At 43.8% G+C, this 27,191-nt stretch overlaps 1 pseudogene; it reads right to left on the reverse strand.

Annotated features, from left to right (window-relative positions):
• Positions 1–3,322: 3,322 nt before the first annotated feature.
• The window catches only part of LOC115139574 (MAP/microtubule affinity-regulating kinase 3-like), a 144,684-nt pseudogene continuing 120,815 nt past the window's right edge, over positions 3,323–27,191 (reverse strand).

Genomic DNA, 27,191 nt, shown 5'->3' on the forward strand with positions numbered 1-27,191 from the left:
TGGGCCCTGTTCAAAAGAAAATGCATTACAAAGGGGATAGGGTGCCGTTTAGGACAACAGCCCTGCTAAAAGACCGACAACTGATGGGGCCAGAAAGCTGCAATCCAGAGTTATGGAGCTGTTCTTGAATACAGTGAAATGCATGATACATACCCATTGATTCTTGAAGAATATAACTTAAATTCCTCACGAGCTTAGTTCAACTGTCGTGCTCCATCAGAACCCAAAATATGCCTGTTTTCTGTTTGTGAACACACTGCATAGCCTCAAAGCATGGCTGGTCAGTCCCCGCTTGCTTCATTTAATGGTACAAATGAATCAATGTGGCGTGAACACAAACAGTCATGATAGTTTCAACTGATTGTCAAGCAAAACACTTAAAGTAGGCTATCTGTGCATGTCCGTCCACTCCAAAATAATCCAAACAGTGCAAAGCATGTACACTCGTGCCATTTAAAGAATTTTAAACATGTCTATTTCCAAACACAAAGTGTGCCCAGTGACATTCTTGCTGACAAATTAACTTCTTTTTTTGGAGCCTGAAACTGTCCCGGGATTGTCACCCTCACACATGGTCAATTATCGTGACTAGGCTACAATGTGTAATGGGCCTACCGGTAGCTAGTGATGTAGTGGTAAAAATAAAATAGGTGGATAAACTCTGATTGCCGGTGGCGTGACCTTACGCTCCATATACTTTCAATGCATTTTTCTGAAAAGGGAGGGTCAACTGCGTTTAGTTGTGTTACCCTCTAAGCTGAGGCAGTTTTACACACAGAACAGGTAGCCTACATTAATATAATACACAAGTTGAATTCAAATGTGTTTACACCCTACTTCATGAGTTAATGCCTGGAGTCTTCACAGATTGTGTGACATAAAAGACTACCTTTATTTCCTTATATTAATGACATTTAAGACAGTCTTATTTGTCATTATTAAGCATTTAACAATTTAATTAGAACCCTGTACGATTCCTGAATAGTGGAGATGTCGGAAAACGCATTGTAACTATGCCGATGTAACATTTCATTATGTTTCTCTGTGAAAACAGTTCTCACTGGCACCCAAATCCAAAATAATGTAGGCCTACGCCATTGCTAAATCAAATGCTTCTAACTGAAAGAGTCAACTATCCTTAATGTTGGGATGTTTTGGATGCGCATCGGTGTCTAGCCGTAGGCTAGTTGTCTAGTGATATTGGTGTCTAGCCGTAGGCTAGTTGTCTAGTGATATTGGTGTCTAGCCGTAGGCTAGTTGTCTAGTGATATTGGTGTCTAGCCGTAGCCTAGTTGTCTAGTGATATTGGTGTCTAGCCGTAGGCTAGTTGTCTAGTGATATTGGTGTCTAGCCGTAGGCTAGTTGTCTAGTGATATTGGTGTCTAGCCGTAGGCTAGTTGTCTAGTGATATTGGTGTCAGCCGTAGGCTAGTTGTCTAGTGATATTGGTGTCAGCCAGGCCAGTTGTCTAGTGCTAGGCTAGTTGTCTAGTGATATTGGTGTCTCAGCCGTAGGCTAGTTGTCTAGTGATATTGGTGTCTAGCCGTAGGCTAGTTGTCTAGTGATATTGGTGTCAGCCGTAGGCTAGTTGTCTAGTGATATTGGTGTCTAGCCGTAGGCCAGTTGTCTAGTGATATTGGTGTCCAGCCGTAGGCTGGTTGTCTAGTGATATTGGTGTCTAGCCGTAGGCTAGTTGTCTAGTGATATTGGTGTCTAGCCGTAGGCTAGTTGTCTAGTGATATTGGTGTCTAGCCGTAGGCTAGTTGTCTAGTGATATTGGTGTCTAGCCGTAGGCTAGTTGTCTAGTGATATTGGTGTCTAGCCGTAGGCTAGTTGTCTAGTGATATTGGTGTCTAGCCGTAGGCCAGTTGTCTAGTGATATTGGTGTCCAGCCGTAGGCTTGTTGTCTAGTGATATTGGTGTCTAGCCGTAGGCTGATTTGTCTAGTGATATTGGTGTCTAGCCGTAGGCAGTTGTCTAGTGATATTGGTGTCTCAGCCGTAGGCTAGTTGTCTAGTGATATTGGTGTCCAGCCGTAGGCTAGTTGTCTAGTGATATTGGTGTCTAGCCGTAGGCTAGTTGTCTAGTGATATTGGTGTCTAGCCGTAGGCTAGTTGTCTAGTGATATTGGTGTCTAGCTGTAGACTAGTTGTCTAGTGATATTGGTGTCTAGCTGTAGGCTAGTTGCCTAGTGATATTGGTGTCTAGCTGTAGACTAGTTATCTAGTGATATTGGTGTCTAGCTGTAGACTAGTTGTCTTGTGATATTGGTGTCTAGCTGTAGACTAGTTGTCTGGTGATATTGGTGTCTAGCTGTAGACTAGTTGTCTAGTGATATTGGTGTTTAGCTGTAGGCTAGTTGTCTAGTGATATTGGTATCTAGCTGTAGACTAGTTATCTAGTGATATTGGTGTCTAGCTGTAGACTAGTTGTCTTGTGATATTGGTGTCTAGCTGTAGACTAGTTGTCTGGTGATATTGGTGTCTAGCTGTAGACTAGTTGTCTAGTGATATTGGTGTTTAGCTGTAGGCTAGTTGTCTAGTGATATTGGTATCTAGCTGTAGACTAGTTGCCAGGTGATATTGGTGTCTAGCTGTAGACTAGTTGTCTAGTGATATTGGTGTCTAGCTGTAGACTAGTTGTCTAGTGATATTGGTGTCTAGCTGTAGGCTAGTTGTCTAGTGATATTGGTGTCTAGCTGTAGGCTAGTTGTCTAGTGATATTGGTGACCATCATCAGCTGGTCCAGGAAAGAAAACAAATATTGATAGAAAATTAAGTTAAATAAATGGTCTACTTCTGGCCACATTTAGGGGAGCTAATATCTTATTCATGGAGGCTGAACCCCCCTGGCTCCCCGGTAATTTGCACCCTGATCAGTCCTTGCATCCATTGTCTTGATCTATGAATTTGAGTTGGTCTCCAGCTCCATCCCTTAGTTTTTTACTAAAATAGTGGCAGGGTTTCTGCTTTGTTATTGATTAAAACGCAGATGGCCCCTTTAATGGCTTTTCAGTGTCATTGATGGCTGAGTCATGTAACAATGAAGGCACTTCCTTCATTACTGCAATAGATAACATGGAAAAATAAGATCTCACATTACCCGCATCCTTTTTTCAAAACTATAGTCACTTAATATTGCATTTTCATCTAAACCTTTATTGATACAGGTTTGTTTCATTGACAAAATAACTTTTGCAATAGAGAATATGGTCACTTTATTTCTAAAGCGACTTCTGAAGTCAACACATTCGTTAGGTGTCCCATGCGGGAATCGAACCCACAACCCTTGAAGTTGCCATGGATTCAGTCAAACACAGAGGCTAGTCACTGAAGGTATTTTAATAGAGACACGTGTTAAACTTACTCGGTGATGAATGAGTTAACACTAATTCCACAGCTCCAGGCTCAATAAAAAAACAAGGAAGTATATCAATATGCAGCTGTTGCAAAACTAAGATATATTATTTACATTCTCCCCCCCCCCAAAAAAAAAAAGAAAAACAGTGCCAGCATTTTTAGGAGGGTGGAAGTGAATACTGAAGGCCTGAATATGGCCATAGTTGATCTTCGATCTGTTCCAGGAATGGCCGACCGCATCTGAACTGGCCCAGGTGGGTAGGACCAGATAGAAGGGGGCATTTCAGTAATATCTGAGAAGAGAACCGTTGAAACAATTATGTTAACAAAGGAAAAATATAATTCAGCTATGCCAGGAAGGAAAATCTTCCCTGAAGTCTCTTTTTTTGTAGCGAGTGACACAGTCCCATGATACTTTGCAACAATCCCCCATTTTAAAGCGTGGGTCAGCTGAAGTGAGTCATCCTCCAGGCCCCGTTTCTGGGGTGGGTGACCCCGTACAGCAGAGGCTTAGCTGGGTCCATACATTGCATTTATGCTGTTATCACATGGATAAACACTAATGAACAACCGGTTCAAATCATAGAATGAAAGTGAACAAGTGTGTAGAAGCTGGCTAAGTAAGGGTAGAGGGTGCAAACGACTGCCAAAATCAACAGTATTTGACAGTAATACCATAACTACTTGTGCAATTAGCTAGGCTATCCAACCACTCATATCTGGCAGCCATATTCTCTTGGCAAGAGGAATTCTGGGTACTCTATAAGAGGGGGAAGGGGTCCATTTTTAATGTTCTTCCTCCACTCCCTCCCTTGTATGAGAGTTTAAACTCTTAATGGGGAGGCATCTTCCAGACATGGGCTCTCCAACCCTGTTCCTGGAGAGCTACCTTCCAGTAGGTTTTCAATCCAACCACAGTTGTAACTAACCTGATGTAGCTTATCACCCAGCCAATTATTAGGGTTGTAGCAAAAACCTACAGGATGATAAGCTCTCCGGGAGCAGGGTTGGAGAGCCCTGTTCCAGAGCCACAATGGCAATAATGCATTCAGCAAAAAAACAAGACAACCAAATGTCAATGTCAGACCAACATCCCCGACAACTCAGGACCACCTTTCACATCATCAACGATAATAATGCTCCAAAGACACAGGAAATTATTGCCAAAAGCAGTTTTCAATACCTACTTTGTCTTGGAGGAAAACCATTGTGAATTTGCTACCTCAGTTTTTTATAACGGCTGTACAGCTCGTTCAGAGTCCATTTTGAAGCTCTTTCTTTCCCCACGTTACGCAACCTTACTTTGGTCCCATCAAATACAACTCTGGACCTCAAAGCCAGTCCCACCCCATGTTTTCATTGTTCCCCTCTAATCAGGGACTGATTTAGACCTGGGACACCAGGTGGGTGGAATTATTTATCATCAGGTAGAACAGAAAACCAGCAGGCTCCGGACCTCACAGGGTCAGAGTTGAATATCGCTGCTTTAGTCTATTTCAAATCGCAATATTTGACCTGCTCGCTCAACACTCCCCCACCCTCATATCTTTAGGAGGCCCTACAACTTGAGCTCGTTGGCAATTTTGGACGCAATGTTCTTAAAGGCGATGGATGTGCCCGAGATCCGCTTGGAGCGCACACCGTTGAGTGAGAGTCGCGGCAGCTTGCACACTTCCATCTCCCACTGAACCAGGCTCTCGGCGTGGCCGTCACCGTGCACGCACAGCAGCAGGAAGCGCTCGCGCTGCTCGTAGTCGCAGTTGTTGGCGTCCAGCACCTTGCGGATCTCGCGCATCATGTCGTGGGGCTCCATGGACGACGTGGTCTTCATGCTCCAGGTGAAGCGGAGGGAGCGCGGCTTGGTGTCCTTGGGGTGTTGGCCGTGGGGGGGCTGAGGCTGCTGCTGGTCCTCCTGATCACCTGACATGTTGCGACTGCCGGGGAGGAGAAGAGTTTAGTTAGAGGGGTGGGAGATGGAGGGTGTGTGTGTGTGTGTGTGTGTGTGAGAATCTATGCATCTGCCTAAGTGAGTTTTGAATGCCAATGTGTCTAAATATGTAACATGATCAAATGTGTGTAGTGGATCACCTGTTCACACATTTCATTTAGCCTGCTCATGAATATCTTACAGGCTACAACACCATATCGACACTGAGTGTACAAAACATGAAGAACACCTTCCTAATATTGAGTTGCACCCTACCCCCTTTGCCCTCAGAACCTCCTCAATTAATCAGGGCATGGAGTCCACAAGGTGTCGAAAGCATTCAACAGGGATGCTGGCCCAGGTTGACTCCAATGCTTTCCACAGAGGTGTCAAGTTGGCTGGATGTTCTTTTGGTGGTGGACCATTCAGTGTGGAAAAACATAGCGTTTCAGACCGGTGCGCCTGGCACCTAGTACCATACGTCATTCAAAGGGACTTAAATCTGTTGTCTTGCCCATTCACTGTCAATGGCACACATACACAATCCATGTCTCAATTGTCTCAAGGCTTCTTCCCCTTCATCAATGTCGATTTAATAAAGGATCATAAGCTGTCAGTCTGACATGTTTTGTACACTCGGTGTGTACAAGCAGACACTGGTGACAGATTAATTTTAACGTCATTGGTGCATTTACACCACCCGTCCATGCAGGGACACTCTTGTGTACTTTCAACAGGCAGTCATGCAGTGGGGGACACAAAGGGAACAATGTAATTTCACAATACATCTAGTGACATGCACAAGAAAATGCAGACCTCACTTCTGCATGCAGGCAAAGCAGAAAATCATTTGCCACTAATCAAAATGATTCCAACACATGAAATAGAGCATTATGTACAAACAGAACCTTTGTTCTACATGGGAAAGGTAATGCCATTGACTCAAATTAAAGTCGGTTCGCATGAATGAGTTTCACCATTAGATGTCAGTAAAAAACAGGAAATCAAAATTGAGGGAGAGTCAGGGCTGTCCTCTGTTGGACTCCTAGCCACTCTTATAATGGTCCTATTGGAGACAGCAGTATCTCTTCCATACAGGGCTGTCCTCTGTTGGACTCCTAGCCACTCTTATAATGGTCCTATTGGAGACAGCAGTATCTCTTCCATACAGGGCTGTCCTCTGTTGGACTCCTAGCCACTCTTATAATGGTCCTATTGGAGACAGCAGTATCTCTTCCATACAGGGCTGTCCTCTGTTAGACTCCTAGCCACTCTTATAACGGTCCTATTGGAGACAGCAGTATCTCTTCCATACAGGGCTGTCCTCTTGTTAGACTCCTAGCCACTCTTATAATGGTCCTATTGGAGACAGCAGTATCTCTACCATACAGGGCTGTCCTCTGTTAGACTCCTAGCCACTCTTATAATGGTCATATTGGAGACAGCAGTATCTCTTCCATACAGAGAACCAGTGTACATGTTCAGCACTGTGCAAAATAGATCAGCGTGAACTAGGTCCAGTAGGGCCCTATAAAATACGTATTTATTTTGCCTGATTCCATTGTTTTCCCAAATTCTGTTTTCTCTGTTTTGGTTTTCGAGGTTTCCGTTGGTCACTAACAGCTACATAGCATACAGTCGTGGCCAAAAGTTTTGAGAATGACACAAATATACATTTTCACAAAGTCTGCTGCCTCAGTTTGTATGATGGCAATTTGCATATACTCCAGAGTGATCAAATTAATTGCAAAGTCCCTCTTTGCCATGCAAATGAACTGAATCCCATAAAAACATTTCCACTGCATTTCAGCCCTGCCACAAAAGGACCAGCTGACATCATGTCAGTGATTATCTCATTAACACAGGTGTGAGTGTTGACGAGGACAAGGCTGGAGATCACTCTGTCATGCTGATTGAGTTAGAATAACAGACTGGAAGCTTCAAAATGAGGGTGGGGCTTGGAATCATTGTTCTTCCTCTGTCAACCATGGTTACCTGCAAGGAAACACGTGCCGTCATTGCTTTGCACAAAAAGGGCTTCAGAGGCAAGGATATTGCACCTAAATCAACCATTTATCAGATCATCAAGAACTTCGGGTGGTTAAATTGTTGTGAAGAAGGCTTCAGGGCACCCAAGAAAGTCCAGCAAAAATCTCCTAAAGTTGATTCAGCTGCGGGATCGGGGCACCACCAGTACAGAGCTTGCTCAGGAATGGCAGCAGGCAGATGTGAGTGCATCTGCACGCACAGTGAGGCGAAGACCTTTGGAGGATGGCCTGATGTCAAGAAGGGCAGCAAAGATCCATTTCTCTCCAGGAAAAACATCAGGGACAGACTGATATTCTGCAAAAGGTACAGGGATTGGACTGCTGAGGACTGGGGTAAAGTCATTTTCTCTGATGAAACCCCTTTCCGATTGTTTGGTGCATCCGGAAAAAAGCTTGTCAGGAGAAGACAAGGTGAGCACTACCATCAGTCCTGTGTCATGCCAACAGTAAAGCATCCTGAGACCATTCATGTGTGGGGTTGCTTCTCAGCCAGAGGAATGGGCTCACTCACAATTTTGCCTAAGAACACAGCCATGAATAAAGAATGGTACCAACACATCCTCCGAGAGCAACTTCTCCCAACCATCCAGGAACAGTTTGGTGACGAACAATGCCTTTTCCAGCATGATGGAGGACCTTGCCATAAGGCAAAAGTGATAACTAAGTGGCTCGGGGAACAAAACATAGATATTTTGGGTCCATGGCCAGGAAACTCCCCAGACCTTAATTCCATTGAGAACTTGTGGTCAATCCTCAAGAGGCGGGTAGATAAACAAAAACCCACAAATTCTGACAAACTCCACGCATTTATTATGCAAGAATGGGCTGCCATCAGTCAGGATGTGGCCCAGAAGTTAATTGACAGCATGCCAGGGCGGATTGCAGAGGTCTTGAAAAAGAAGGGTCAACACTGCAAATATTGATTCTTTGCATCAACTTCATGTAATTGTCAATAAAAGCCTTTGACACTTATGAAACGCTTGTCATTATACTTCAGTATTCCATAGTAACATCTGGCAAAAATATCTAAAGACACTGAAGCAGCAGACTTTGTGAAAATTATATTTGTGTCATTCTCAAAACTTTTGGCCAAGACTGTAGACTAGACATACACACGCACCACACACACAGATGGGCATTCCTGTGCCGTTTCCGGAAAAAAACTGTGAATCACTTATTCGTTTTGTTCATGTCTTATGATTAACTTGACAAATTAATTTTCAATACACATTTACTTTATGTCCTACTAAGTTCAATACATTTTTGAATATTGTTCAATTCCATTTTTAATGTCTAGATTCCATGATTCCGTCTACGTTTTCCACAATGCAGATTTAATAGGGCCCTACTCAAGAGAGAACACAAAACCCCAGGCACGCCTGCAGTGAAGACCCAGGATGGCAGAGCAGATGGCTGGGTTGACTGTACATTGGGTTGGAGGGGATAAGAGATGGAGGTGGAAGAAAACACTGATGATTTGAAGTATTCCGTCTCACCTTGAACCTTCCAACCTGCCGTTTCTCTCAAACTCTTCTGGGCCTCTGAGATATGGAGGCGTGAGATAACACCGAGAGGAAGAAAGACACAGGAGAGAGAAAATCTGATCTTACAGTCCAGTTAAAAAGAGAGCGGATCAAAAATACTGATACCGAAGGGGGAAAGACTAATTTTAGGAAATGAGAGAGAGGAAAAAAAGAAGAGGAAAGACAGTATTGACAGGAAGGCAGTGTTAAACTGTATCTAGTCCATAAAGGACCCATGCCCAATGGCACGTCTGGTAGTCGGACATTTCACACCACCAGTATGGGACGTGCAAACAGCAGAGAAGTCCTGTGAGTTGTGATGAAACAAAAGGCTGTGTGTCAGTGCTGAACTTCCTGTCCTCCATATTGCCATGCAGCTCCAGCCAGTTTGATGACCTCTATACATTCTCTTTGGCAATGGGAAGGAAGAACAAAGGTGTGAAGAGAGACTGTTTTGTGGAGGTGTTTGGTTGAGGCGTGCAGGCAGCTGTGTGTGTGTTCACAGAAATACTTTAAGGCATATTCACACACTCAAGTGCAGATACAGTACATTCGGAAAGCATTCAGACCGCTTGACTATTTCCACATTTTGTTACGTTAAAGCCTTACTCTAAAATGGATTAAATAGTTGGTTCTCCTCACCATTCTACACACAATACCCCATAATGACAAATCTCCCCAAAATGTTTCCTCCCCCCTTAAAAAAATGAAATTTCACATTTACATAAGTATTCAGACCCTTTACATTGTTGAAGCACCTTTGGCAGCGATTACAATTGCTAGTCTTCTTGGGTATGACGCCACAAGCTTGGCACACCTGTATTGGGGAGTTTCTCCCATTCTTCTCTGCAGATCCTCTCAAGATCTGTCAGGTTGGATGGGGAGCGTCGCTGAAAAGCTATTTCCAGGTCTCTCGAGATGTTCGATCGTGTTCAAGTCTGAGCTCTGGCTGGGCCACTCAAGGATATTCAGAGACTTGTCCCAAAGCCACTTCTGCGTCGTCTCTGTACTTTGCTCCGTTCATCTTTCCCTCGATCCTGATTAGTCTCTCAGACCCTGCCACTGAAAAACATCCCCACAGCATAATGCTGCCACCACCATGCTTCGCCGTAGGGATGGTGCACGGTTTCTTCCAGACGTAATACCTGGCATTCAGGCCAAAAACTTCAATCTTGGTTTAATCTGGTCAGAGTCCTTTAGATGTCTTTTGGCAAACTCCAAGCAAGCTATCATGTGCCTTTTACTGAGGAGTGGCTTCCGTCTGGCCACTGTACCATAAAGGCCTGATTGGGGGAGTGCTGCAGAGATGGTTGTCCTTCTGCAAGTTTCTCCCATCTCCACAGAGGAACTCTGGAGCTGTGTCAGAGTGAACATCGGGTTCTTGGTCACCTTCCTGACCAAGGCCCTTCTCCCCTGATTGCTCAGTTTGGCTAGGCGGCCAGCTCTAGTAAATGTCTTGGTGGTTCCTAACTTCTTCTATTTAAGAATAATGGAAGCCACTGTGTTCTTGGGGACCTTCAAATGCTATAGAAATATTTTGGTACCCTTCCCCTGATCTGTGCTGAGACACAATCCTGTCTCGGAGCTCTACAACCATTCCTTTGACTTCATGGCTTGGTTTTAGCTCTGACATGCACTGTCAACTGTGGGACCTTATATAGACAGGTGTGTGCCTTTCCAAATCATGACCAATCAATTGAATTTACCACAGGCGGACTCCATTCAAGTCGTAGAAACATCTCAAGGATGATCAATGGAAACAGGATGCACCTGAGATAAATTTCGAGTCTCATAGCAAAGGGTCTGAATACTTATGTAAATTAAATCGCTTTATCATTATGGGGTATTGTGTGTAGATTGATGAGGAATTTTAGAATAAGGCTGTAACGTAACAAAATGTGGTAAAAGAGGTCTGAATACTTTGAATGCACTGTACATGTAGACACACACATTCACGCCAAACCCTCTCACACAGATGCACACAGACACATATAATTGTCATGTGGCTGGAGAGTGCTGGATCTGGTTGGCTGTGAGATTGAAAAAACAAAGCGAGAAAGGGATTGTTCGATGCTCAGAGAGAAGGAACACTATCTCTGGGCTGGATGGAGTTGCCCTGAAAAGAGGCAGGACACGAGAACTGGTGGAGCAACGATTGTGATACTACACCACAGAACCCTATTAATAGAGCTAGATGGTACTGAACTGAAGAGCTTCAAAATACAGCTATAATTCAAGTCCACAATGCTACGCTTCACAGCTAAACCAAAGGCCTGCACTTTTGAGATGCATTGTGCAGGTAATTGACAGTCATCAATAAAAAAAACTCTGGCAAGAAGGACTTAACGGCTATTTGGAACAGATTCTAAGTCATACTACTCTGTGCGTCTGTCTGGGACTGAGTCAAGGAGAAATTGAGAGACACGTTCCTTAGCCAGGTGGATAAGGGCTCAAATCAAGGATAAGTTCCATTGCTGGGCCAGAATAGCTTCCAGGGACACCAACGCGAGGAGAGAGAGGACGATGGGGAGGAATTTATCTATAGTCTGGGGGATTCGGTACCTGAACGCCGTCCTGCAACGAACCACTTCTCAATCATCATCTCGATCGGCAGCCACTTTAAGAGCCCAGTACCCTAAATTACACATTCAAGAAGAAAAATTAAGCAGAGCTCTCTGAAATTAAAGATGGTGTCCATTGCGTGAGAGAAAAAAGTACAGCCTAGCCCATGAAATTATTCTCATTAAAGAATGTTGGTTGTCTTCAGTGTGTGTGTGTGTGTATATATATTTATATAGTTGAAGTTGGAAGTTTACATACACTTAGGTTGGAGTCATTAAAACTCATTTTTCAACCACTCCACACATTTCTTGTTAACAAACTATAGTTTTGTAAAGTCGGTTAGAACATCTACTTCGTGCATGACACAAGTCATTTTTCCAACAATTGTTTACAGACAGATAATTTCACTTATAATTCACTGTATCACAATTCCAGTGGGTCAGAAGTTTACATACACTAAGTTAACTGTGCCTTTAAACATGGAAAATTCCAGAAAATTATGTCATGGCTTTAGAAGCTTCTGATAGGCTAATTGACATCATTTGAGTCAATTGGAGGTGTACCTGTGGATGTACTTCAAGGCCGACCTTCAAACTCAGTGCCTCTGTGCTTGACATCATGGGAAAACCAAAAGAAAACAGCCAAGACCTCAGAAAAAAATGGTAGACCTCCACAAGTCTGGTTCATTTCTAATTTCCAAACGCCTGAAGGTACCACGTTCATCTGTACAAACAATAGTATGCAAGTATAAACACCATTGGACCACGCAGCAGTCATACCACTGGGGGCCTACAAAGGAGGCCTACAAACCTAACTCAGTTACACCAGCTCTGTCAGGAGGAATGGGCCAAAATTCACTCAATTTATTGTGGGAAGCTTGTGGAAGGCTAACTTTTGACCCATGTTAAACAATTTAAAGGCAATGCTACTAAATACTAATTGAGTGTATGTAAATTTCTGACCCACTGGGAATGTGATGAAAGAAATAAAAGCTGAAATAAATCATTGTCTCTACTATTATTCTGACATTTCACGTTCTTAAAAAAAAGTGGTGATCCTAACGGACCTAAATGTATTTTGCTAAGGTGTATGATAACTTCCAACTTCAACTGTGTGTATGTGTGTATATATATATATACTACATACACACACACACACACACACACACACATACATACATATACAGTGGGGCAAAAAAGTATTTAGTCAGCCACCAATTGTACATGTTCTCCCACTTAAAAAGATGAGAGGCCTGTAATTTTCATCATAGGTACACTTAAACTATGACAGACAAAATGAGGAGAGCATTTGGATGATCCAGAACAAGATTGGGAGAATGTCATATGGTCAGATGAAACCAAAATATAACTTTTTGGTAAAAACTCAACTCGTGATGTTTGGATGACAAAGAATGCTGTGTTGCATCCAAAGAACACCATACCTACTATGAAGCATGGGGGTGGAAACATCATGCTTTGGGGCTGTTTTTCTGCAAAGGGACAAGGACTGGTACGCCATTTCCAGTCACAACTTGCAGACTTGTTTACGTGTTGCTGTGCGTTTTGTTGCCAACCTATTTTGCTACCTGGCAACTTTACAGTTTTAACTTTTTAATTACCGTTTATATTTTTGTTTTTTCCCTCAACTTTTTCACTCCGGACGCTTTATCTGGACATGGTTCGTCAGGACCTCCAACAGCCGAAGCTAAGTAGTAACATTAACATGATGCCTTCTAATTGCAGTCGCTGTACTCATAATATACAGGAGAACGATCTTCAAGCACAGCTTCAGACGCAATCGTTAGGCAAGGGTAATTTCAGTGTAGGAAAGGATGAAACAGTGTCTGTGCCACCAGTAAGTAGATAGTAACGTTAGTATAAATCCCCTCGCACGGTCCCCGCAGCCGGACAACTTTCTCACGTATTCTGGAAGAAAATGCTGTAGGAATGCTCAACCGGTGTCGCTCATTCAGCCGACAGAAACTTTCAACCGGTTTTCCCCATTAAGCAGCGAGTCGGAGTCAGAGGCCGAGCCTTCTCTTGTCTCTACTCCTCCCGTTACGGGGTCTGAGACGCCGAAGCTTCCCACCATTAGCTCTGAACAATTTAAATACTCTAGTCATTGGCGACTCCATTACCCATACTATTAGACTTAAAACGAATCATCCAGCGATCATACACTGTTTACCAGGGGGCAGGGCTACCGACGTTAAGGCTAATCTGAAGATGGTGCTGGCTAAAGCTAAAACTGGCGAGTGTAGAGAGTATAGAGATATTGTTATCCACGTCGGCACCAACGATGTTAGGATGAAACAGTCAGAGATCACCAAGAGCAAAATAGCTTCAGCGTGTAAATCAGCTAGAAAGATGTGTCGGCATCGTGTAATTGTCTCTGTCCCCCTCCAAGTTAGGGGGAGTGATGAGCTCTACAGCAGAGTCTCACAACTCAATCGCTGGTTGAAAACTGTTTTCTGCCCCTCCCAAAAGATAGAATTTGTAGATAATTGTCCCTCTTTCTGGGACTCACCCACAAACAGGACCAAGCCTGACCTGTGAGGAGTGACGGACTCCATCCTAGCTGGAGGGGTGCTCTCATCTTATCTACCAACATAGACAGGGCTCTAACTCCTCTAACTCCACAATGAAATAGGGTGCAGGCCAGGCAGCAGGCTGTTAGCCAGCCTGCCAGCATAGTGGAGTCTGCCACTAGCACAGTCAGTGTAGTCAGCTCAGCTATCCCCATTGAGACCGTGTCTGTGCCTCGACCTAGGTTGGACAAAACTAAACATGGCGGTGTTCGCCTTAGCAATCTCACTAGGATAAAGACCTCCTCCATTCCTGTCATTATTGAAAGAGATCATGATACCTCACATCTCAAAATAGGGCTACTTAATGTTAGATCCCTCACTTCCAAGGTAGTTATAGTCAATGAACTAATCACTGATCATAATCTTGATGTGATTGGCCTGACTGAAACATGGCTTAAGCCTGATGAATTTACTGTGTTAAATGAGGCCTCACCTCCTGGCTACACTAGTGACCATATCCCCTGTGCATCCCGCAAAGGCTGAGGTGTTGCTAACATTTACGATAGCAAATTTCAATTTACAAAAAAAAGTTTCTAGTCATGAAATCTATGCAGCCTACTCAATCACTTTTTATAGCTACTGTTTACATGCCTCCTGGGCCATATACAGCGTTCCTCATTGAGTTCCCTGAATTCCTATCAGACCTTGTAGTCATAGCAGATAATATTCTAATCTTTGGTGACTTTAATATTCACATGGAAAAGTCCACATACCCACTCCAAAAGGCTTTCGGAGCCATCATCGACTCAGTGGGTTTTGTCCAACATGTCTCTGGACCCACTCACTGTCACAGTCATACTCTGGACCTAGTTTTGTCCCATGGAATAAATGTTGTGGATCTTAATGTTTTTCCTCATAATCCTGGACTATCGGACCACCATTTTATTACGTTTGCAATTGCAACAAATAATCTGCTCAGACCCAAACCAAGGAACATCAAAAGTCGTGCTATAAATTCACAGACAACACAAAGATTCCTTGATGTCCTTCCAGATTCCCTCTGTCTACCCAAGGACGCCAGAGGACAAAAATCAGTTAACCACCTAACTGAGGAACTCAATTTAACCTTGCACAATACCCTAGATGCAGTTGCACCCCTAAAAACTAAAAACATTTCTCATAAGAAACTATCTCCCTGGTACACTGAAAATACCCGAGCTCTGAAGCAAGCTTCCAGAAAATTGGAACGGAAATGGCGCCACACCAAACTGGAAGTCTTCCGACTAGCTTGGAAAGACACTACCGTGCAGTACCGAAGAGCCCTTACTGCTGCTCGATCATCCTATTTTTCTAACTTAATTGAGGAAAATAAGAATCCAAAATTCGTTTTTGTCGCAAAGCTAACTAAAAAGCAGCATTCCCCAAGAGAGGATGGCTTTCACTTCAGTAGTGATAAATTCATGAACTTCTTTGAGGAAAAGATCATGATTATTAGAAAGCAAATTACGGACTCCTCGTTCAATCTGCGTATTCCTTCAAAGCTCAGTTGTCCTGAGTCTGCACAACTCTGTCAGGACCTAGGATCAAGAGAGACGCTCAAGTGTTTTAGTACTATATCTCTTGACACAATGATGAAAATAATCATGGCCTCTAAACCTTCAAGCGGCATACTGGACCCTATTCCAACTAAACTACTGAAAGAGCTGTTTCCTGTGCTTGGCCCTCCAATGTTGAACATAATAAACGTCTCTCTATCCACCGGATGTGTACCAAACTCACTAAAAGTGGCAGTAATAAAGCCTCTCTTGACAAAGCCAAACCTTGACCCAGAAAATATAAAAAACAATTGGCCTATCTCGAATCTTCCATTCCTCTCAAACATTTTTGAAAAGGGTGTTGCGCAGCAACTCACTGCCTTCCTGAAGACAAACAATGTATACGAAATGCTTCAGTCTGGTTTTAAACCCCATCATAGCACTGAGACTGCACTTGTGAAGGTGGTAAATTACCTTTTAATGGCATCAGACCGAGGCTCTGCATCTGTCCTCGTGCTCCTAGACCTTGGTGCTGCTTTTGATACCATCGATCACCACATTCTTTTGGAGAGATTGGAAACCCAAATTGGTCTACACGGACAAGTTCTGGCCTGGTTTAGATCTTATCTGTCGGAAAGATATCAGTTTCTCTCTGTGAATGGTTTGTCCTCTGACAAATCAACTGTAAATTTCAGTGTTCCTCAAGGTTCCGTTTTAGGACCACTATTGTTTTCACTATATATTTTACCTCTTGGGGATGTCATTCGAAAACGTTAACTTTCACTGCTATGCGGATGACACACAGCTGTACATTTCAATGAAACATGGTGAAGCCCCAAAATTGCCCTCACTAGAAGCATGTGTTTCAGACATAAGGAAGTGGATGGCTGCAAACTTTCTACTTTTAAACTCGGACAAAACAGAGATGCTTGTTCTAGGTCCCAAGAAACAAAGAGATCTTCTATTGAATCTGACAATTAATCTTAATGGTTGTACAGTCGTCTCAAATAAAACTGTGAAGGACCTCGGCGTTACTCTGGACCCTGATCTCTCTTTTGAAGAACATATCAAGACCATTTCAAGGACAGCTTTTTTTCCATCTACGTAACATTGCAAAAATCAGAAACTTTCTGTCCAAAAATGATGCAGAAAAATTAATCCATGCTTTTGTCACTTCTAGGTTAGACTACTGCAATGCTCTACTTTCCGGCTACCCGCATAAAGCACTAAATAAACTTCAGTTAGTGCTAAATACGGCTGCTAGAATCCTGACTAGAACCAAAAAATGTGATCATATTACTCCAGTGATAGCCTCCCTACACTGGCTTCCTGTCAAGGCAAGGGCTGATTTCAAGGTTTTTCTGCTAACCTACAAAGCACTACATGGGCTTGCTCCTACCTATCTCTCTGATTTGGTCCTGCCGTACATACCTACATGTATGCTACGGTCACAAGACGCAGGCCTCCTAATTGTCCCTAGAATTTCTAAGCAAACAGCGTAGAAAGGGCTTTCTCCTATAGAGCTCCATTTTTATGGAATGGTCTGCCTACCCATGTAACAGACGCAAACTCGGTCTCAGCCTTTAAGTCTTTACTGAAGACTCATCTCTTCAGTGGGTCATATGATTGAGTGTAGTCTGGCCCAGGAGTGGGAAGGTGAACGGAAAGGCTCTGGAGCAACGAACCGCCCTTGCTGTCTCTGCCTTGCCGGTTCCCCTCTTTCCACTGGGATTCTCTGCCTCTAACCCTATTACAGGGGCTGAGTCACTGGCACTCAGCCTTGTCTCAGGATGGTAAGTTGGTGGTTGAAGATATCCCTCTAGAGGTGTGAGGGCTGTGCTTTGGCAAAGTGGGTGGGGTTATATCCGTCCTGTTTGGCCCTGTCCAGGGGTGTCCTCGGATGGGGCCACAGTGTCTCCTGACCCCTCCTGTCTCAGCCTCCAGTATTTATGCTGCAGTAGTTTGTGTCGGGGGGCTAGGGTCAGTTTGTTATATCTGGAGTACTTCTCCTGTCCTATTCAGTGTCCTGTGTGAATTTAAGTATGCTCTCTCTAATTCTCTCTTTCTCTCTTTCTTTCTCTCTCTTTGAGGACCTGAGCCCTAGGACCATGCCTCAGGACTACCTGACATGATGACTCCTTGCTGTCCCCAGTCCACCTGGCCGTGCTGCTGCTCCAGTTTCAACTGTTCTGCCTTATTATTATTGGGCCATGCTGGTCATTTATGAACATTTGAACATCTTGACCATGTTCTGTTATATTCTCCACCCGCCACAGCCAGAAGAGGACTGGCCACCCCACATAGCCTGGTTCCTCTCTAGGTTTCTTCCTAGGTTTTGGCCTTTCTAGGGAGTTTTTCCTAGCCACCGTGCTTCTACACCTGCATTGCTTGCTGTTTGGGGTTTTAGGCTGGGTTTCTGTACAGCACTTTGAGATATCAGCTGATGTACGAAGGGCTATATAAATAAATTTGATTTGAGGACGACTGATCCGTGTAAAGGAAAGAATGAATGGGGCCATGTATCCTGAGATTTTGAGTGAAAACCTCCTTCCATCAGCAAGGTCATTGAAGATGAAACGTGGCTGGGTCTTTCAGCATGACAATGATCCCAAACACACCGCCCGGGCAACGAAGGAGTGGCTTCGTAAGAAGCATTTCAAGTCTCCTGGAGTGGCCTAGCCAGTCTCCAGATCTCAACCCCATAGAAAATCTTTGGAGGGAGTTGAAAGTCTGTGTTGCCCAGCAACAGCCCCAAAACATCACTGCTCTAGAGGAGATCTGCATGGAGGAATGGGCCAAAATACCAGCAACAGTGTGTGAAAACCTTGTGAAGGCTTACAGAAAACGTTTGACCTCTGTCATTGTCAACAAAGGGTATATAACAAAGTATTGAGATAAACTTTTGTTGTTGACCAAATACTTATTTTACACCATAATTTGCAAATAAATTCATTAAAAATCCTACAATGTGATTTTCTGGATTTTTTTCTAATTTTGTCTGTCATAGTTGAGGTGTACCTATGATGAAAATTACAGGCCTCTCTCATCTTTTTAAGTGGGAGAACTTGCACAATTGGTGGCTGACTAAATACTTTTTTGCCCCACTGTATTTATGTATGTGTGTGTGTATATATACATATATATAAATAATACATACACACACACACACACACACACACACATAGATACATACATACATACATACATACGTATACACACACACACACACACACACACACACACACACACACACACACACGTGTGTATATACCGGTTAAAAGTTTTAGAACACCTACTCATTCAAGGGTTTTTCTTTATTTTTACCATTTTCCACATTGCAGACCAATAGTGAAGACATAACACACAAGGAAATAGCACACAGGGAATCATGTAGTAACCCCCACCTTGTCACAACACAACTGATTGGCTCAAATGCATTAGGAAGAAAATAAATTCCACAGATTAACTTTTAAGACGGCACACCGGTTAATTGAAATGCATTCCAGGTGACTACCACGTTGAGAGAATGCCAAGAGTGTGCAAAGTTGTCATCAAGGAAAATGGTGGCTACTTTTAAGAATCTCAAATGATGATTCCATATGTGTTATTTCATAGTTTGCTGTCTTCATTACTTTTCTACAATGTAGAAAATAGTAAAAAAAATAATGAAAAACCCTTGAATGAGTAGGTGTTCCTAAACTTTTGACCGGAAGTGTATATACCTCAAATGTACTATACCTCAATTGCAAACAAACAAAACATTTTTTTGTAAAAATGTATTGCCATAGGGTATAGAACAGACTCTTGGGCCACCCCTGACGTCACTGATCCACAGAGTGTGGTACCAACTTCATACAATTAATAAAAGCCTTGTCGCCAAAAGGAAGGGTTCTTGCCTGAATACCATCACGCTAGATGCTGCCAAACTAGCAATGGCTCCCACCAACCTTTTACCAACTTGTATGTACAGTCATACATGCATTGTATGGTGCAGAAGTTCTGCAATCATATACACATATGAAACGAGCACACAACTAAATAAAAACATACTGTGTTTCATAGAAGAAATTGGTCAGCATTTACATTAGTGATTGTGCACAGACCTGCTCTGTAGAGGACCATGCATGGTTGATTAGTATAGTCTGAACTCAAAGACCGATAAGAAAGCATATAGGTCTTAGACATGCTAAATTGCGCACCGATTAGGGCTTGAGGAGCCAAGAGGTCAGTCAGTTTCAGGCATTTTATTCAAGCTCTTTGTCCACACAGGGTTAAAAAATGAATTACACAGTTGACCGATTAGTCAAGTGTTTCTGATTAATTGCACACTGAGCCAATTGGCGGGGTCTTCCTACCTTTTGATAAACCTGAATTAAATATTTGTATATAAAAAAATTAACAACCAGTCAAATTTTGTACAAACAAATCTTTAGTTTAAAAAAAGAAGAAAAAAAAATCATGTTTGACGTTTCTGTTTTTGGAGCAGCATAATAAAATCAGTAGATTTTAGGTGTCAACATTTCTGTGAGACATCTCTGTCTGAGCCTGGCTGCTAGCCTGGCTGCTAGCATCTGTTACTGGCATATTTCAGACAGCTTGGATAATGAATCATTGCAGAGTATAATTCTAGAGCTTAGGTGTTCAAATCTGGTCCAGGAAATACCTGAATAGCAGCTATGAATGGATAAAGTTGTGAAAAAAGTTTAATTCATATATTAAATAATACTTTCATGTTATGTTACTTTTCTGATTGAACTTGAGGGTCTTTGTTCTTTAGTCATCGAACGCAAAAAGGCCCCAAAAAGTAATGAAGACATTCTGTACATGACAGAGCATCGTGACATCAAAATATAATTTGGGTTCAAATGTAGAACCAGATTTATTCTGAGGGGAGACTATTCGTCTTACTTTTCAAAAGAATTTCAGCCTATGACCATATCTGTCTGGACAGAATAATGAATATTAGCCACAAAAACTGAAACGCTGCCACTATTCATTCTAATTCTGGTACACAATCAAATTGAAAGCCGCATTGATAGATTTTGTCAGTGGGGAAGCCAACATGGACTACAAAGATAAGTGAGAGAAATACATAGACATTTAGTGTTAAAAGCAGGGCAGGTCTACTACTCAGTTACACTAAATCCAAGTGTACACATGGCAGACCTTTGAGGGAATGATGTAGCTGCACTAAGACTAAGGCACTGAAAAACAACTCATTTCACTCAGTGAGTCAAAACTACAGTGAGCTCCAAAAATATTGGACAGTGACATATTTTGTGTTGTTTTGGCTTTGTACTCCAGCACTTTGTGACTGGGGTTCATTGCAGACTGTCAGCTTTAATTTGAGGGTATTTTCATCCATATCGGGTGAACCTTTAGAAATTATAGCACTTTTATACAAAGTCCCGTCCCCTTTTAGGGGACCAAAAGTCTTTTCCCACCAGAGATGTGTTTCCATCACTGTGCGGGATGATGTAGTGCACATACCAATACCGTTTGCAGTTAAATTCCCATGGACCTAATAAAAAATACAGCATGGCGAATTTGGCCCGTCAAGTTTTCAAAGAAAAATGTGAACTTAAATGTTAATCATCGTGAAATGAAATGAATAACACAAAAACAGGAAATCTCCCCCAAGTGATTTTAATTTTGGAAAGCTGTTCCAAGTATTCCCACCCATAATAGAGAGACACGTGATCGTATAAGCAAGCTTTGAAATGATCATGTTTTAGTCAAATATGATCTGTTTTAGGCTTCTTGGTCAATTTGCTGTCTACAAATGATTTGTAATTATATTCCGGGGCTGCCGACCATCCTCTAAATAAAACATTTAAAATCATCCCGCAGGTGAATGACTTACTTCATCTGGAGTCCAATAAGCTGCAGACATTCCCAATATGGGAGGACCACACACACAACATGTCATCGTGACTCCAGGTTTTCGTCAATATGATGGTTATTATAGAAATGTTTTAGCATAATCAATTTTACCGACAAAAAAAGATCCCACCTTGTCTATCGTATTTTGTTGCCATTTGGAACGTTTACAGATTTTCTTTAGTTCGTTTCCATCAGGCCTGTCATGACATTTCTTATCCAACGCACTTTACTGGCATAAAAAGGTTGGATGGAAACCTAGTTACTTTTGGAACATTATATGACTGGGCGATATGGACAAAATCCATATCACAATTGATCACATTTTATCGAGTCTAATCATCACGATGAAGATGTGAAGGATGATATTATATCCACCTAAATTAGACAGACTTGAGTATGAAATAGGGTATGGATACATTCCTCAAACCCACGGTGCCGAACACTGCGTACAGTGGGACGTTTGAATTGTTTCGGGGATACCATTGGCGGCTTTGGCTTACCTGCGTGTGAGCTTGGAGGTGAGCTTGGTGAAGAGGTTGGAGGAGCCGCGGCTGCGGGACTGCGAGAGGGGTGTGGCGTCATGAGAGAGTGTGGGCGAAGCAGGCGGGCCGTTGTAGGTGGCAGTGCGGCGCTCCCGCAGCTGGCCGCCGTGGAAGGTGCTGCGGCTGGCCGTGCCACGGGGGAAGGGAACCCGGTCGGGGGGCGTGGCGCTGCCAGGGTTCCGTTGACTGGAAGTCGCTGTTGTGCTGGGGAGGAAACCGGGTTCATGTTCATAACAGGGGGTACCATCACAGCAGATGTTTGGTTAGTTATGACTTTATCAATCACATCATGTGAACACTTGGTTTTATTGTTTCGTTGACTAAAGAGTTAAAGGGAAACTAAAACAGAACCTTCAGGACATTCAAGCCAATGAAAAAGAGGTTGCTTATCTTTGCTACATTAGGGATGGTTTGTTTATCAGGTGAGATTTGGCTGGCACTACTTCGGACCAAATACACTTGGGTATGTTAGAGGAACGAGACCAGAGCAGGAGGCAATCCTTCTTCGTATTAAACACACAAATGGACCTTTTAAAAGAGGTCCTCAGCCATTGGAGGTGGTGTTTTGGGGGTGAAGCTAACGGAATGAGAAGTGAGCGAAAGTGTGGGATGAGTGTTCGGGAGGGAAAGGGTACGATTGGTCAGAAACTAATTCGGTGGGAGGTCAGACGGCGTTAGAGAGAGTTAGAAAGTGTGGACAGAGGGGGGGGGGGGGTGAGGTTAGAGAGAAAAGCAGACAGATCAAATGGGACCCCTAGTCAAACCCCTGGGAGTTGGGGTGGGAAGCCTCTTACTTAGGCCTGAAGTCAACACCGTCGGTAGGTGGCAGCGTTTGGCGGCATGTGTGGCCCGAAGCCGACAGGGCCTTCTGGTGGCGCAGGTGGACTGAGGCCGAGGAGGGGGTGAGGGCCTTGGAGTAGGCAGAGAGGCTAGTGGTGCAGGCCGCCGACATTTCACTCATGCTGCCCCCAAGAGGACAGGAGTTGAAGTGGGGCGAAAAAGGCCACAGGGCCAGAGCAGAAAACGTGGATTTAAATAAAGCATTGAGGGCATAAAAAGAGTCAAACTTCATAAGCCAGAGGTAAAGGACAGAAAAGGCTCTATTGAATGAATGTACTGTAACAGCAGAGTAGTATAGCTAGTTAGACAAGCAGAAGTTTAAGGGAGTTTATTCTGCAGTGGTGACTGCGTGTCTATTGGGTTGCACTGGTAAAAGGGTGTGGATTGTCGAATGGATAGGAGTGTGTCGCCCTCAGTTTTATTTATAATTGAGGGGAATTGGATCAGTGTATAGCAATGTTGCATTGCACTCATTTTATTTGTGAATGTCGTGAATACCTCATTCGCAACATGAATGACTCATTCAAAAAGTCATCTTGTTGATCAATCTGAGCACTCAACATTAATTGCTATGGTAACACAAGGAATCTCGGAAAACAAAATGTGCGTTTCTTAGTAGACAAACCCAGGTAAGTCCATCCCTGTTTTACGCAATTTCTTCCATTTGGTGCCTAATGAACAAGAGAGATGAAAGGCTGTGACCCCTGCTAACCGACGGCGGTCAAATGACGGTCAGAAACCAATAGAGGACAAGCTTACGTCTAAGTTTTAAACCCTCTTGGAACCATGAGGAGAAGTTCAAACATACTTTTTTTTATTTTATTTATTTCACCTTTATTTAACCAGGTAGGCTAGTTGAGAACAGGTTCTCATTTGCAACTGCGACCTGGCCAAGATAAAGCATAGCAGAGTGAACAGACAACACAGAGTTACACATGGAGTAAACAATTAACAAGTCAATAACACAGTAGAGAATAAAGAAAAGAAAAAGGGGAGTCTATATACAATGTGTGCAAAAGGCATGAGGAGGTAGGCGAATAATTACAATATTGCAGATTAACACTGGAGTGATAAATGATCAGATGATAATGTACAGGTAGAGATATTTGTGTGCAAAAGAGCAGAAAGGTAAATAAATAAAAACTGTGGGGATGAGGTAGGTGAAAATGGGTGGGCTATTTACCAATAGATTATGTACAGCTGCAGCGATCGGTTAGCTGCTCAGATAGCTGATGTTTGAAGTTGGTGAGGGAGATAAAAGTCTCCAACTTCAGCGATTTTTGCAAATCGTTCCAGTCACAGGCAGCAGAGTACTGGAACGAAAGGCGGCCGAATGAGGTGTTGGCTTTGGGGATGCTCAATGAGATACACCTGCTGGAGCGCGTGCTACGGATGGGTGTTGCCATCGTGACCAGTGAGCTGAGATAAGGCGGAGCTTTGCCTAGCATGGCCTTGTAGATGACCTGGAGCCAGTGGGTCTGGCGACGAATATGTAGCGAGGGCCAGCCGACTAGAGCATACAAGTCGCAGTGGTGGGTAGTATAAGGTGCTTTAGTGACAAAACGGATGGCACTGTGATAAACTGCATCCAGTTTGCTGAGAAGAGTGTTGGAAGCCATTTTGTAGATGACATCGCCGAAGTCGAGGATCGGTAGGATAGTCAGTTTTACTAGGGTAAGCTTGGCAGCGTGAGTGAAGGAGGCTTTGTTGCGGAATAGAAAGCCGACTCTTGATTTGATTTTCGATTGGAGATGTTTGATATGGGTCTGGAAGGAGAGTTTGCAGTCTAGCCAGACACCTAGGTACTTATAGGTGTCCACATATTCAAGGTCGGAACCATCCAGTGTGGTGATGCTAGTCGGGCAAGCGGGTGCAGGCAGCGATCGGTTGAAAAGCATGCATTTGGTTTTACTAGCATTTAAGAGCAGTTGGAGGCCACGGAAGGAGTGTTGTATGGCATTGAAGCTCAATTGGAGGTTAGATAGCACAGTGTCCAATGACGGGCCGAAGGTGTCGTCTGCGTAGAGGTGGATCAGGGAATCGCCCGCAGCAAGAGCAACATCATTGATATACACAGAGAAAAGAGTCGGCCCGAGAATTGAACCCTGTGGCACCCCCATAGAGACTGCCAGAGGACCGGACAACATGCCCTCCGATTTGACACACTGTCTGCAAAGTAATTGGTGAACCAGGCAAGGCAGTCATCCGAAAAGCCGAGGCTACTGAGTCTGCCGATAAGAATATGGTGATTGACAGAGTCGAAAGCCTTGGCAAGGTCGATGAAGACGGCTGCACAGTACTGTCTTTTATCGATGGCGGTTATGATGTCGTTTAGTACCTTGAGTGTGGCTGAGGTGCACCCGTGACCGGCTCGGAAACCAGATTGCATAGCGGAGAAGGTACGGTGGGATTCGAGATGGTCAGTGACCTGTTTGTTGACTTGGCTTTCGAAGACCTTAGATAGGCAGGGCAGAATGGATATAGGTCTGTAACAGTTTGGGTCCAGGGTGTCTCCCCCTTTGAAGAGGGGGATGACTGCGGCAGCTTTCAATCCTTGGGGATCTCAGACGATATGAAAGAGAGGTTGAACAGGCTGGTAATAGGGTTGCGACAATGGCGGCGGATAGTTTCAGAAATAGAGGGTCCAGATTGTCAAGCCCAGCTGATTTATACGGGTCCAGGTTTTGCAGCTCTTTCAGAACATCTGCTATCTGGATTTGGGTAAAGGAGAACCTGGAGAGGCTTGGGCGAGGAGCTGCGGTGGGGCCGGAGCTGTTGGCCGAGGTAGGAGTAGCCAGGCGGAAGGCATGGCCAGCCGTTGAGAAATGCTTGTTGAAGTTTTCGATAATCATGGATTTGTCGGTGGTGACCGTGTTCCCTAGCCTCAGTGCAGTGGGTAGCTGGGAGGAGGTGCTCTTGTTCTCCATGGACTTCACAGTGTCCCAGAACTTTTTGGAGTTGGAGCTACAGGATGCAAACTTCTGCCTGAAGAAGCTGGCCTTAGCTTTCCTGACTGACTGCGTGTATTGGTTCCTGACTTCCCTGAACAGTTGCATATCGCGGGGACTGTTCGATGCTATTGCAGTCCGCCACAGGATGTTTTTGTGCTGGTCGAGGGCAGTCAGGTCTGGAGTGAACCAAGGGCTGTATCTGTTCTTAGTTCTGCATTTTTGAACGGAGCATGCTTATCTAATATGGTGAGGAAGTTACTTTTAAAGAATGACCAGGCATCCTCAACTGACGGGATGAGGTCAATGTCCTTCCAGGATACCCGGGCCAGGTCGATTAGAAAGGCCTGCTCACAGAAGTGTTTTAGGGAGCGTTTGACAGTGATGAGGGGTGGTCGTTTGACTGCGGCACCGTAGCGGATACAGGCAATGAGGCAGTGGTCGCTGAGATCCTGGTTGAAGACAGCGGAGGTGTATTTGGAGGGCCAGTTGGTCAGGATGACGTCTATGAGGGTGCCCTTGCTTACAGAGTTAGGGTTGTACCTGGTGGGTTCCTTGATGATTTGTGTGAGATTGAGGGCATCTAGCTTAGATTGTAGGACTGCCGGGGTGTTAAGCATATCCCAGTTTAGGTCACCTAACAGAACAAACTCAGAAGCTAGATGGGGGGGCAATCAATTCACAAATGGTGTCCAGGGCACAGCTGGGAGCTGAGGGGGGTCGGTAGCAGGCGGCAACAGTGAGAGACTTATTTCTGGAGAGAGTAATTTTCAGAATTAGTAGTTCGAACTGTTTGGGTATGGACCTGGAAAGTATGACATTACTTTGCAGGCTATCTCTGCAGTAGACTGCGACTCCTCCCCCTTTGGCAGTTCTATCTTGACGGAAGATGTTATAGTTGGGTATGGAAATCTCTGAATTTTTTGGTGGCCTTCCTGAGCCAGGATTCAGACACGGCAAGGACATCAGGGTTAGCAGAGTGTGCTAAGGCAGTGAGTAAAACAAACTTAGGGAGGAGGCTTCTAATGTTGACATGCATGAAACCAAGGCTTTTTCGATCACAGAAGTCAACAAATGAGGGTGCCTGGGGACATGCAGGGCCCGGGTTTGCCTCTACATCACCCGCACACCCACATACCTTCCAAGCACTTTTGTCCTCAAGATTCTCTTGGAATAGTCCAGGCTCGTATAGTTGTAATCAGAACACTTCATCAAGCAGGCCAAAAGTGTTTTATCCAACGCCACATATGGACTACTTAAAAATACAGGATAAGACAGTCCTTTCAAAGTAGCAGTCTTGGGTAATATACACTTTGCTTTTTCTTCAGCTTGACATTTACAGGCCCCAATGTATCCTTCTGTTGTTCCTAACCAATGGGTTTTTGGCATGGCTGTCCCCCCCTAGTGTTACAGAGAAAACACGATGTTCGTGCGTGTGATAATGATGAATAGGGCCTTCCGGCACCTCTATTGAAACAACAACCCCCCTTCAGACACA

This window comes from Oncorhynchus nerka, linkage group LG13 (assembly GCF_034236695.1).
Source record: "Oncorhynchus nerka isolate Pitt River linkage group LG13, Oner_Uvic_2.0, whole genome shotgun sequence".
In the NCBI taxonomy this organism is placed as follows: domain Eukaryota; kingdom Metazoa; phylum Chordata; class Actinopteri; order Salmoniformes; family Salmonidae; genus Oncorhynchus; species Oncorhynchus nerka.